Raw genomic sequence first — 13,290 nt, forward strand, 5'->3', positions numbered from 1 at the left:
CCGGGGTGCTTCTGACCCATTGCATTAAACATATAATTTCCCATAGCATTCACTTCCTCAATTGAGGCTTGACACTCATGAGTAAGGTGTCCTCTTCCACATACATCACATGCTGCGTGAGGCTTATTTTGTATCGAGGCTAAGGTCAGCTTCCGTATTTCTTTAGCCATAGCATCAAGTTGTACCTACACAGATGTATTAGCATCAACCTGGTGAACACCAATCTATCTTCTTCTTTTAGCACTCTCAGAGGGCCACTGATTTGCATCTTCAGATAACTCATCAAGAATTGTAACTATCTCCTCTGGAATCTTCTTCATCAACGGGACTCCAACTGCATTGCTTAATGTTCTATGTGAGGCCGGTGTCAATCCATCCCAAAAGTCCTGAGTTACATCCAGGGTTCAATTCCGCTATGTTGACACTTTCGAACTATCTCCTTAAACCTCTCCCATGCTTCAAAAACAGTTTCAGTATCTTTTTGGCAGAAGTTATGGATTTCTCTTCTAAACTTGCCCGTCTTAGCTGAGGAGAAATATTTATCAAGGAATTTTCTGGTCATCTCCTCCCATGTTCTAATCGATCCTGTGGGTAAGCTTCAAAGCCACTTCTTTGCATCATCTTTGAGTGTGAAGGGGAATGCCCTTAAGTACACTACATCTGGTGATACACCATTGTATTGAAAGGTATTCATAATCTCCTCGAAGTCCATTAGATGTCTATTTGGATCTTCGTTTGGCTTCCCTCTGAAGAAACAACAATTCTGAAGGGTTTGAAGCAACCGTTGCTTCAACTCGAAATTGTTTACTGCAATTGGAGGTGGTCTTACACTTGATAATCCTTGATTGTAGATCGGTCTAGCATAATCGCCAAGTGGTCTTCCAGGCATGGGAGCTATATTTCCTAACTGGTCTGCACCCAAGGGTTGATTTTGAGTAATTCTCTTACCCCTCTCTTCTTCATAGATAATCTGTGCATCTTTGATAGTTGCTCCCTCAGCATCCCGTGCAGTTTGTTCTCTTTGTTGGCCTGCCTCTCTTGCAACCAAATCTACATTATCATCACTGTTTCCAGCCATAGTTTCTTTGGTTGAGGATTGCCTAATCTTTTCTGATGTCTCGGTGAGATCTCTTCCCTTCCTCAGCTATCGCGGTTGTTTTTCAATTTTTGGCTTGTATGGTAGCACCTCCTTCACAGAAGCTCGAGTCATGCACCAATCTAACATGTAACCTACGCACAGTCAAAGAACACCAAATGTAAAAAGGGAAAAATAAAATAAAATAAAAACAAAAAATTCCTGAATTAGCACGGAGAAATTGAATTCTGGGTTGATATCCAATCCAATCAAAAATCAAATTGTGATCCAACATGAGGAACACAATGTAGATGATGGCAATATGGCAGGTAAAGGAAAAGATTTAGATGAGGAATCAACTGCGCAAAACTTCATGAATGTTGCTAGACAAGGTGACTTATCGCCTCGACTAATTGCCAAGGGGAAATCTACCGGTAAGTGTAGGAAGAAACAACAGAAGGATATTACCAATATTCAGCCGACGGGAGTTCAAACACGAAGAAACATATCTAAATCCAATGTGTTGTTATGAATGCACTCATTTGGAATGTTAGATCGGTAAACACTAAGAAGGTCTTTCAAAGAACCATCACAATGCATAGACAACATCACTTCGAATTCATTAGATTAATGGATCCAATGCAGCCTGCTAGGAAACTGGAAAAATATAGGAGGAAAATTGGCTTTGCACAAGCATTTGGTAATATATCTAACAAGATCTGGGCTTTTGTCGACGAAATATATAATGTTACGGTCTTGATGGATATGGAGCAACAATTTACTTTAAAGCTACATAATGTTGACACACAAAAGGTTTTTATTCATACGTTGGTGTATGCAAAATGCGATGCAATAGAAAGGATTGAACTCTGGGACTCGATGTATGCTCTTGCAACTGATTTAGCTTTACCATGGATTGTTGTAGGAGACTTTAATGTTATATGGGATGAGGAGGAGAAATTTGGTGGATTGCCAGTACACATGAATGAAGTCCTTGATTTTTGACATTGTGTAAATACATGTAACTTATATGATATTGGCTTCAAAGGGAGTATCTACACATGGTGGAATGGACGAGCTGAAGGGGATTGTATTTTCAAGCGATTGGACAGATGTCTAACAAATGTTGAATTCCAGCAAGCATTCCCAGGACTGGAGATTACCCATCTCTCAAAAATTGGCTCTGACCATAGCCCGTTACTGTTGATTGCTTCGACAAACACTGTTCCAATCAGGAAATCATTTAAATTTCTAAATTTTTGGACAAAACATGACTCTTTTATGAAGGTGGTCAGGGAAAACTGGTGTGCCAACTTCTGCGCAAGTCCATTCTATCTCTTTCAGTACAAGATGAAGAAGTTGAAGAAAGCTCTATCAACTTGGAGTAGGGCAACATATGGGGACATTTTTCAAAAGATTGCTAGCCTCGAAGAAGTAGTTCTTATTCATGAAGCTCAGTTTGAGCTAAACCCAATGCAATAGAATCGACAAAGGCTTCACAAAGTCGAGGCAGAACTGATACGATATCTGGCATTAGAAGAGGATTTTTGGAAGCAAAAAGCAGGCATGGCTTGGCTCAAAGACGGGGATAGGAACACAAAGTTTTTCCATGCTCAGGTTAATGGCAGGAGGAGACAATTACAACTAAAAAGAATCCAGAATAATGATGGTGACTAGATCGAGAATAAAGAAGAAATGGCAGAAGAAGTTGTGATGTTTTTCTCTGCGCAATTCCACGAAGATAAAGTCCATGATGCTTTAGTAATTATTTACCATGTACCTCAGATGGTCAATAACGAACAGAACCTACAACTACTGAAACAACCAACCAAGGAAGAAGTTAAACATGCAGTTTTTGGATTAAATGGTGAGAGTGTAGGGGGTCCGGATGGCTTCAATGGTTGTTTCTATCAAACCTGCTGGGATATAATTGGGGAAGATGTATATCATATGGTTAATGCATTCTTCTGTGGCCAAGAACTACCAAGATTTGTGACACACACAAATTTGGCGTTATTACCAAAAAAGAAGGAGGTGAACACATTTTCTGATATGCGCCCAATTAGTCTTAGAAACTTTGTCAACAAAATATTCTCAAGAGTTATGCATGAAAGGTTAGTTGATCTTCTTCCTAATCTTATTTCTGATGAGCAAGCAGGATTCGTTAAGGGTAGAAGCATAATTGAGAATGTATTACTAACTCAGGAGATAATTACTGACATTAGATTGAGAACAAAAGCAGGACCTAATGTGGTGATAAAATTAGACATGATGAAAGCCTATGATCGACTATCTTGGATATTTGTGACTAAGATCTTGAGAAAAATGGGATTTGAAGAAAGGTTCATAGGTTTGATTTTTGGTATCATCTCAAATAACTGGTACTCGATATTACTTAATGGCCAGCCTTATGGTTTCTTTAAATCGACAAAGGGAGTAAAACAAGGAGATCCACTATCTCCTACTTTATTCATTTTAGCTACAGAGGTAATGTCTAGAGGTTTGAATGCATTACACAATAATTTATACTTTTGTGGTTTTGGGTTACTAAAATGGAGTCCAAAAATAAATCACCTTACATATGCAGATGATACCATAATATTCTCTTCCTCGTGTTCAATATCTTTACAACTGGTGATGGAGACATTGACTGCCTATGAAGCTGCTTCAGGTCAACTAATTAATAAATCAAAATTTGCTGTGTACATGCATCATTCTACTCCATTTGAGGTGGTAAGCAAGGTTCAGATGATCACGGGCATATTCAGACAAGAATTCCCATTTATATATCTTGGTTGCCCCATTTTTTACACTAGAATGAAGATGGAATACTATGAAGGTCTCATAAAAAAGACGATGGACAAAATGCAAGCGTGGAAAGGGAAGCTGCTATCCATTGTTGGTAGAGCTACATTAATATCACATGTCTTACAAACCATGCCAATCCATCTCTTATCTGCAGTTAACCCACCTTCATATGTTATCACTAAATTGCATAAAATGTTTGCTCAATTTTTCTGGTGTAGTACAGTAGGAAGTAAAAGCAAGCATTGGGCATCATGGGACACCTTGTGTCTGCCATGTGAAGAAGGTGGGGTGGGATTTAGATCACTTCATGATACGGCCAAGTCCCTTTTTCTCTAAGTTATGGTGGAAATTCAGAATAAAGCCTAGTTTGTGGAGTTCATTCATGAGCCAGAAATATTGCAAGAAGCTTAACCCGATTATTGTACCTTGGAGTGAAGGATCTCATGTATGAAGGAGAATGCTTGAATGTCGAGATCTCATCAAACACCAAATAGGGTGGCACCCAAAAATGGGATCATTTCTATTTTGGTTTGAAAATTGGACAAGACTTGGATCATTGTACTTCCTTATGAATCAAGATTTTGCAATTGAAGAATCTGTTAATAATGTATATGAGGTGCTGAAAGAGGACTCATGGGATGTTGAAAGGCTCATGGAGATTTTACCGGAGGAATATGTCATGCACATTGTGGAAATGTTAAGCCACCAATTATACAAGATGTACTGGATAAACCTTTTTGGATGCTAGAAAGTAGAGGTGACTTTACTGTAAAATCGGCATGGGAATACTTGAGGAGAAGGAAGGAACAAGGGGTTGCATACAAGAAGATGTGGGTACAAGGATTACCTTTTAAGATTTCTTTCTTTTTATGGAAGGTCTGGAAATCGAAATTACCACTAGATGACGTCATGCGAAGGTTAGGTTACTTCATGCCTTCCAGATGTTGGTGTTGCGATCAACCAGATGAGGAAACTTTGTCACATGTGTTCTTCAGATCAGAGGCTGCAACAAAGGTATGGTCATATTTCTTAACAAATGTAGGAATTAGCATGGAGGGGCTGACATTACATCGAGCAATCGTTAGATGTTGGACTGCAATGGTTATTCCAAGACTTCAACTAATTTTTCAAGCACTACCAGCTGTGATAATCTGGGAGTTGTGGAAAAGAAGAAATAGTTTTAAACATGATGAAATGATGACAATTAGCAGAGTCATTTATCAAGTGTCAACCTCCTTACAATCGAATATGAAAATAAGGAAACCTACAATGCAGAATGTACCTCACAAATGGCCTGACTTATTGCAAAAACTGGAACAATACACTCCAGTTTTGAAGGTAACCAAGGTGATTTGGGAGTTCCCTAGCACGGGGTGGATCAAAGTAAATACAGATGGGGCATCGAGGGGTAATCCAGGAAGAAGTTCCATTAGATTTGTATTGAGGGATGAAAAAGGTGATGTTGTATTTACAAGAGAAAGGGAGATACATGAGACCACAAATAATGAGGCAGAAGCTTTGGCTATACTGGAGGCATTAAATTATTGTGTTCATCACCAATATACTCAAGTTATGCTACAAACAGATTCTTTACTCTTGATGAAGGTTTTAGAGGGATTGTGGACAGCTCCTTGGAATGTGGCTCAGCTTGTGGAGGAAATAAATAAGGTTAGGCAGAGATGTAATGTTACAATCTCACATATACTGAGGGAAGGTAATAGTTTGGCAGATTACTTGGCTAACTATGCACTGGATTTGGGAACTATTGAAGCACATAGTTTCATAAAGCCGGGCACGCATGGTAAAAGGATTGTAAATAATGACAAAATGCAGTGCCCTTACTTAAGAGTAAAGCCGGCAAGAAACTAAGGAATATGATGAAGACATTTCATGAAAGAAGGGGAGGAGTAACAGAGGACTGTGGAAAAATCAATGGGGAGGAAATCAGAGTACACTGGTTTATAAAAAACATACTACTTGTGTTTGTGGCAGCATAAAATCGTGAATCATCATGTGACAAAACCTCTATGACTGGAGGTATTCAATCCCAGGAAAGGAAGTCACTTATATGCACCAGCATGAAATCGAAGATTCAAAGGATACATGCAAATGCGGAGGAGATTGAGAAGATTAATGAGTTAACGAGGGGATGTAATAGGGAGGAGAATAACTGGATACTGATTACTAACAATGTTTTCTTTTTTGCAGCAGCAGTTATTACACTCGAAATCCTAACACAGATGTAAGGAGAAAATGCAGATCTTATATTTCCACACAGATCTCTGAATGCAAAAATATACACTATTAATAGATACATTTGGCTGAACGAGGACATTATAGGAGATGGGGAACGAGCAGGGCATCTACATAGATGGAAAACTTCAGAGAAAACTAATATCACTAATGCAACAATATCCAAAAAATTAATAGGCAGTGTTATAGTAATATGGACAGTGCAGAGGAGAATCAGTTTTCAGCGAGAACCTCAAGCTACGACTCAAACTGGATCAAAAATGGCCTTATATATAAATGAAACTTTGCTGGACAAGGTGGAATTCAGGAAAGTTATTGTGATCATGCCTTATTTAATAACTCAACATCAATGGGTGGTATTAGCACCTAGTGCTCATTCCCTTAGAGAAGAGTTATTGATAGGAAAAAGCTTGCTAGCAATGGAGAGGGCTGGGCAGATTGAGACGCAACACTGCCCATGCAATTTTTTAACATACATAAGAGATTCAGTAAAAGAGAAACACAAGTACTGGGTGACAACATCTACAACGAAGTCCATGAGAAAGGGACTTAAGAAAAATAGATGTGCAATTTTGAATGAATGAGGGAGCCTCTGTCAACTACTAACTGTTGTTATTGTCTCAATACATTACTCATTGGCTGATCATCAATCAGTAATATTGGCAACCTTTACTCATTCACATGATAGGAAGACAAGGATAGACACAAGCATGGAAGTCACGAGGAGACTGGTGCAGTGCTTTATGCAGGAACATGTTCATAACATGAGACACAGGTACAAAGAAGGAACAACCACTACTGGAGATTTGTCCGAATACTGTTAGTGCAGCACATTCATTAATTTTGCATCTGAAAATGGGAACAGTACATCCCAAGAATGGTTCCATATAAAGGTCGTTGCTACTAAATTTTCACAACAGTCACCACAACAAAACACTGCATGCTCGACAATGTGCACAGTTGTGGAGACTCGGCAATATTTGGACGTTTCAAATTACTACCTTTTTACTTTTCATCTTCCATTTCGCTACTCCTACATTGTATTCGGTAGTAGTAGCCAATAGCTTTCTTGTTATTATTCTAGTTGTGATTTATTTGGACAAAAAAAAATTATTTCAAACACCGTTGATTGCCAATCCCCGGCAACAGCGCCAAATTTGACGAACTCGAAACACACACTTAAATTATGCTCGCTAGTCAAATATAGTATAGTATAATATCATATCCACATGGATTAGATTTAAACAGTATTCTTGTAGTTTCTATCTTGATTGCTATCCAAGATGATCAACAATTGAGATTTTTATGATTTCTAACTACAATTAACTAAGAATCTAAAGTTATTGACTAATGACAATCGCAACAAAGGTAAGCAAGGAAGTTATCCAATGAGAGAAAATAGGGGTTGATAGGATAGGTGCAAGATAATTATTTGGATCTAAATCTAGGTAAAACATTAGAAGTGAATTACCTAGAGTTAGATCCAACCAAAAGAATTAATGAACTCTCTCCATATCTATATTCACTTCTAACTAGGTTTAATCAATGATTCAACTAGCCTCTTTTGATTACTAAAAAGAATTAATGAACTCAACCAACAATATAATGTAAATATATCACAAGTTATGCATCTCTCGATTACATTAACAAGTGAATATAGATGCAGCAGTTAAATCATCCAAAATTGCTTCAATACATAAAACTAGAGTTATAATCCACAAACAATCATCAAAACACCAAATCCATCAAACCCTAAAAGGGAACTACTCCATAGATATGGAGAAATTCATCACAAATAAAGTTAAAGTAGAGGAAAACATATATTCAATCCAAACTCGAGTCTTGAGTGAGGAAGGAATGATGAAATCCTTGTGCTCGTGTTCTCCCAACTCCTCCTTAGCCTCCTTAGGTCGAATATGTGTCAAAAGTCCAGAAAATAATATTTTCCCATGTATTTATACCAAGTAGGGTCGGGCCCCGACGAAATCACCTTCTCCTAGCCGAAATAGAAAAATAACTTTGTAAATATTGCACAAGCGTGGGGCGATGCGCCATGCGGGGCATTAGTGGGAAAATTCATAGAGCTAATTTCTGACAGGCAGTAGAGGATTGCACAAGCCCAGTGCCCCACGCACCGTGGCAGTGGGCCATTCTCAGAATACGGACCAAACTTCGATTTTTGATGTCCAGGCTTGGTCCTCGACCCCCGAACATGATCCCAGCTTGATCTTTTGGGCTTTTACTCAGACTTCAAAACTCCAAATCACTCGAATTCATTCTGCAACATCTACATCACTCGGAATCTCTCCTACAAGGCACAAAACATACAATAAGTACAAAACACTATCAATTAAAGCTCAACACAAGTGAAGTGCAGTAAATTAGAGTGCACTAAGTGACTAAAATACACAATTATAGCCTACATCATACACAGCACGTCATTTTACTTTCCTGTTCAATGCTCCTATACGGAACGGTACACATCCCGTCATTTTACTTTGATGTTCAATGCTCCTATACAGAATGGTACGCATCCCGTCATTTTACTTTCATGTCCCTGCTCCGATATTGCTTTAGAACGGTAACCACAAAGCCCGTTTTACATTCAATTCTCTTTAACAAAAATCACAAAAAAAATTCTCTTATTCAAAAATTCAAGAAATGAAATGAAATAAAAATCTAAAAAATTCTTCTTTCTACCCTTCTTGAACTACGCTTGACCTGATTCTCATTTCAATGAGATACGTAGGCAACCTTCGGGTTAGGTCTCATTTTTTCAAAAAAATCACAAAAAAACAATTAATTAAGTCAAAAGATCAAGAAAAAAAGAAGAGAAAAACAATAACTTTATTGTTAAGTCAAAATTCAAAAATACAAAAAAGGGGAACCCTTCCTCGGGTTTGGTTCTATTTATCAAAAATCAAAAAAAAAGAAGAAGAGGGGAAACTTTTCTTTGACTCTGGTCCCATTTATCAAAAATCAAGAAAAAAGAAAAAAAGGAAAAATTACCAAATATTGACTTGGTTGGTACCAACATAGTTAGGAGTGTGCATGGGAAAGAATAAATGTTAATTTATGATGGAGAAGATCAGCTTCGGGTAAACCATAGAATCATTTGGTACCTCTTAATTATACCTTAGTAAAGCTTGAAAAATCTCATGCTTACAGTTAAGGTAGGAACAAAGCCGACCTCATTGTTTCATGTGCATTGTGTGGTGAGCCTAGATTAAAATCTATTACATTGCATTGTAGATCTAGAACTTGGCCTAAATGTCTGTTGAGGCGAAATCTTGAGTAACGCTTGGTTTGGGAAAGGATCTTAGGCTTTCTTTGATCCGTTTGAGCCTTTCTAGCCTACCAAATGACATCAATCCCTAGCATTTTCCCTTTTGAGCCTTAAGCCTTTTCTTGGACAACCACATCTTAGCCCATACCCTTTCTTGTGCTAAATGCATTATCCCTCTCTTGGCCCAACCTCCTTGCGCATACTGAAAACGTGTAACTTCGGACGAAGACTAAAGTGGAGGCGACAAGCGCAAAAAAGCAAAAAATACAAAGTCCAAGACAACCAAAGATATGACTTCAGGAAAATAAAGAGGAAACTCCGCAAATTCAAAAGGAGGATCCAACAAGGAGGAGAAAAATTCCACAAATTAAAAAAAAAAGAAAAGAATCCAACGAAAAGGGGAAAACTCTACAAATTCAAAGAAGAGAAATTCCAACAAAAAAAGAAGAAAAAACTCTTGCAAAGAAGGAGAAACTTCAAAAGAAAAAAAAAGAAAAGAAAAATCTCTAGAAAAGGAAGAACAACCTCCAACAAGAAGACAAGTTCAAAAGAAATCAAAGCAAAGAAAAGGACATCGAGACGAACAAGATCAAGCGCCGAAGCATGGTTTGAACTCCGAAACACGGGCACAGTGTAGTGCTCATAGAGGGTTTAGTCACTCTTTATCCTAAATGAATATCCTACCCGTCCCCAAGCGTATATTACAAGCCAATAACAAAGCCCTACATGATCTTATTTCAAGCGTTCTCATATTAGTGGATATCACATAAAGGTCAAGCATATGGTATCTTAGTCACATGCATTGAATGTCATTCTAAGTGTGAATGTGCTTCGCAAAAAATGTCCTAAAGTCAAAATAAAAAAATACTTCAAATATATGTGCAAATTAGGATTTTCTTTGTGGTGAGGGCACTTGAAACATGAGTTAGTCAGAATTCAAACCTGTGATTAAAGCAAGACGAACAAATCTTGTCGATGCTTAGGTATACATGAGGTACCACTCGAAACTATAGGAATTACCCATAAGCTGATCTCGGTTCGCTGGAAAGTATATGGTGGAAATTCTTATGCACAAAACTAATTGTTGGTACCAACCAAAGTCAAGTCAAAAAAATAATGATGATCGATCAATAAACCACAATCTTTCTTTACTCTTCAAATTTTCAAATATTCCCTACAAAAAGCTACAAAACAACAAAAAGAATACAGGGAAACAAAAAGAGTCAAGTTTTGTTGACAGTGCAGTTAGATTTTGTTGTAACTGAACTACGGCCGACCTGACTTCTCATGGGGGATACGTAGGCAACCATCGTAAGGTCCGGTCCCACTCTTATAATAGAAAACCAAAAAATTATTTCTATATATTCGGAACTACGTCGCGACTTGATTTCCTTTGGTAGGAATACGTAGGCAATCCACATCGGATTCAGTCATCTTTTACAATCGAACTACGTCTTGGCCTGATTCCATTCGGATACGTAGGCAGTCTTAGTCAGAACTGGCCATATCATTCCAAAACTTTATCATTTTGCATCAATTGCAATGGAAGGCCTGATTCTATTTGGATACGCAGGCAGCCTGAGTCATTAATAACAGAATCCTTTTCATCAATTTTTTTACATAAGAAAAAATAGCTTCTTGCTTTTTCAGGCGCCCTCCTGAACAATGGGTATTTCATTTCAAAGCTAGATTTTCCAGGCGCCCTCCTGAACAATGGGCATTTTATTTCAAGTTCAATTTTACAGGAGCCCACCTTCCAATACGGGCATCTTAGATTTAAATGCTCCGATATCGCTTCGGACTGGTACACAGTCCGAATTTTCTTTAATATTCAAGTGCTCCGATATTGCTTCGGACCGGTACACAGTTCGAATTTTTTTTTACATTCAAGTGCTCCGATATCACTTTGCATCGGTACACAGTTCGAATTTCCTTCAAAAATAAAAGTGCTCTAATCACTTCGGATTGGTACACAGTCCGAATCCTTTTTAAAAATCAAAGTACTCTGATCACTTCGGATCAGTATATGGTCCGGATTTCCTTCCAAAATCAAAGTGCTCTGATCACTTCGGACCGGTATCTAGCCCGAATCTCTTTTGAATTAGAGTTCCAACTCGGGACGCTATTTCATTCAAAAAAATCACATATTCATCTTTGTCAAATCAGACAAAAGCATAGTAGTCCACACTTAGTTAACTCTCCTAATCAAAGAGGCAACACAACGTGGAATCATCTTCTGGGTAGATTTTGAGGACGGACGTCGAGCTTTCCAACAGCAATTGGCGACATATCCCCTAGTATTGTTCTTACGTTTCATTGACATGAGGTGTGTAGGTAATCCAAACCCCTATTGTCAGAATAACACCCGGTGTCATTACAGTTTGACATTGGGGCAACTTTTAAAATCAAAAATCAAAATCATCCCATCGCCTTCCCGAATTACAACCGGCCTGATTCTCGTTACATCCGAGATATGTAGGAAAATTCAACACAGAGCCCTGCCGCATCCACATCAAAATCCATTCAATCAATCTATCCATCCATCCAACACCCACGTCCCAGTGTTATCACCGTCCGACACTGGAGAAATTTTGGAAGCAATGTCGAGATCACACGAACCTTTTTGTTCTTGAACATTTGTTTTCCACCCCATAAGGCTACAATCTACAAGTAGCACTTAGTTGCATTCTAGAACTACACGCGGCCTGATTCTCGTACAACCCGACATAAGTAGGCAACTTAAAAATCAGAGTTCGGTCACAACCTTCAAAACATCCGCATTCCCACTCTATCATATCGGGACAAAATTGAGTATGATGTCAATTTCTTTGTCCGAAGACTCTTACATCGTCTCCGGTCAAAGAAGGGCAGTTGTTGACACTCAATTTTGACCCTCCATATTTAATAATTAATTTCTGCAGGCTTCCTAGTTAAAACATGATAAAACATAATTTTTTGCACAATATTTAGCTTTAATGCAATTTATTGATAATTATTCCTAATTTTACAAAATACGGGGATTTTTATTATTTTATTGTAATTAATTAAATACTACCATTTTAATGCATTTTTCTAAATATTGAAATAATTTATTGATTATTGTCCTATTTTCCAAATATTAGAATATTCTATCAATTTATTGTTCTTCAAAAATAAATAATAATTACTACAACACAGTTGTAGTAGTTACATTTTTAATACTACAAGATTTGTCAATTAAACAATCATTTTCTAATTTATAGCGCAATCTAATAATTACAAGAAAGCCAATAGAATTTATTTCAAAATACGGATCAAATCCAATCAAATTTTGTGTCTTGTCAACATCATGATATGGCATGCCAATCGATGTAACATGACATTATCTTACACCATGGGTAAAGCCCATTTGTCTATTGGGTAAAACTCGCTTTTTTGTCCAACCTTAAATCCTACTCCTTACCCTTTTAAGTCTTCTACACCCACACAAAAATATACTTCATCCGTTTCAATTTATGTGAACTCATTTGACAAAGCACGAAGTTTAAGAAAAAAAAGAAGACTTTTAAATTTGTGGTATAAAATAAGATACATATATTTTATGTGATTATAAATCATTGCATAAAAATAAATTATTTTCAAATAAAAAAAATTATTATTCTTTTTTGCACGACTTAAAAAGAAAATAAGTTCACGTAAATTACAATACACGCTACACCACACAACCATCCGATATTTTTAAGGGGACAAAACCCTAAAAGTAAAAAACCCCTCGTCTTTCTTTTACGCTCGGCCGCCCCCACCCATTTTTGGACTCATTTTTTCTCTCTAACTTGAAAGAACATCAGCCCTCTCTCCCCCGTTTTTGACGCCGCCGCTGCTATTACAG

General features: G+C 37.6%; 1 non-coding gene across 1 annotated transcript; it reads left to right on the plus strand.

Moving 5' to 3' along the window:
* Positions 1–407: 407 nt before the first annotated feature.
* On the plus strand, positions 408–514 carry LOC142180415 (small nucleolar RNA R71). Its single transcript, XR_012709040.1, has one exon. It is a non-coding gene; the product is annotated as a small nucleolar RNA R71 (small nucleolar RNA).
* The last annotated feature ends 12,776 nt before the right edge of the window (positions 515–13,290 follow it).

The sequence above is a fragment of the Nicotiana tabacum genome, chromosome 4, assembly GCF_000715075.1.
Source record: "Nicotiana tabacum cultivar K326 chromosome 4, ASM71507v2, whole genome shotgun sequence".
NCBI classification, from domain to species: domain Eukaryota; kingdom Viridiplantae; phylum Streptophyta; class Magnoliopsida; order Solanales; family Solanaceae; genus Nicotiana; species Nicotiana tabacum.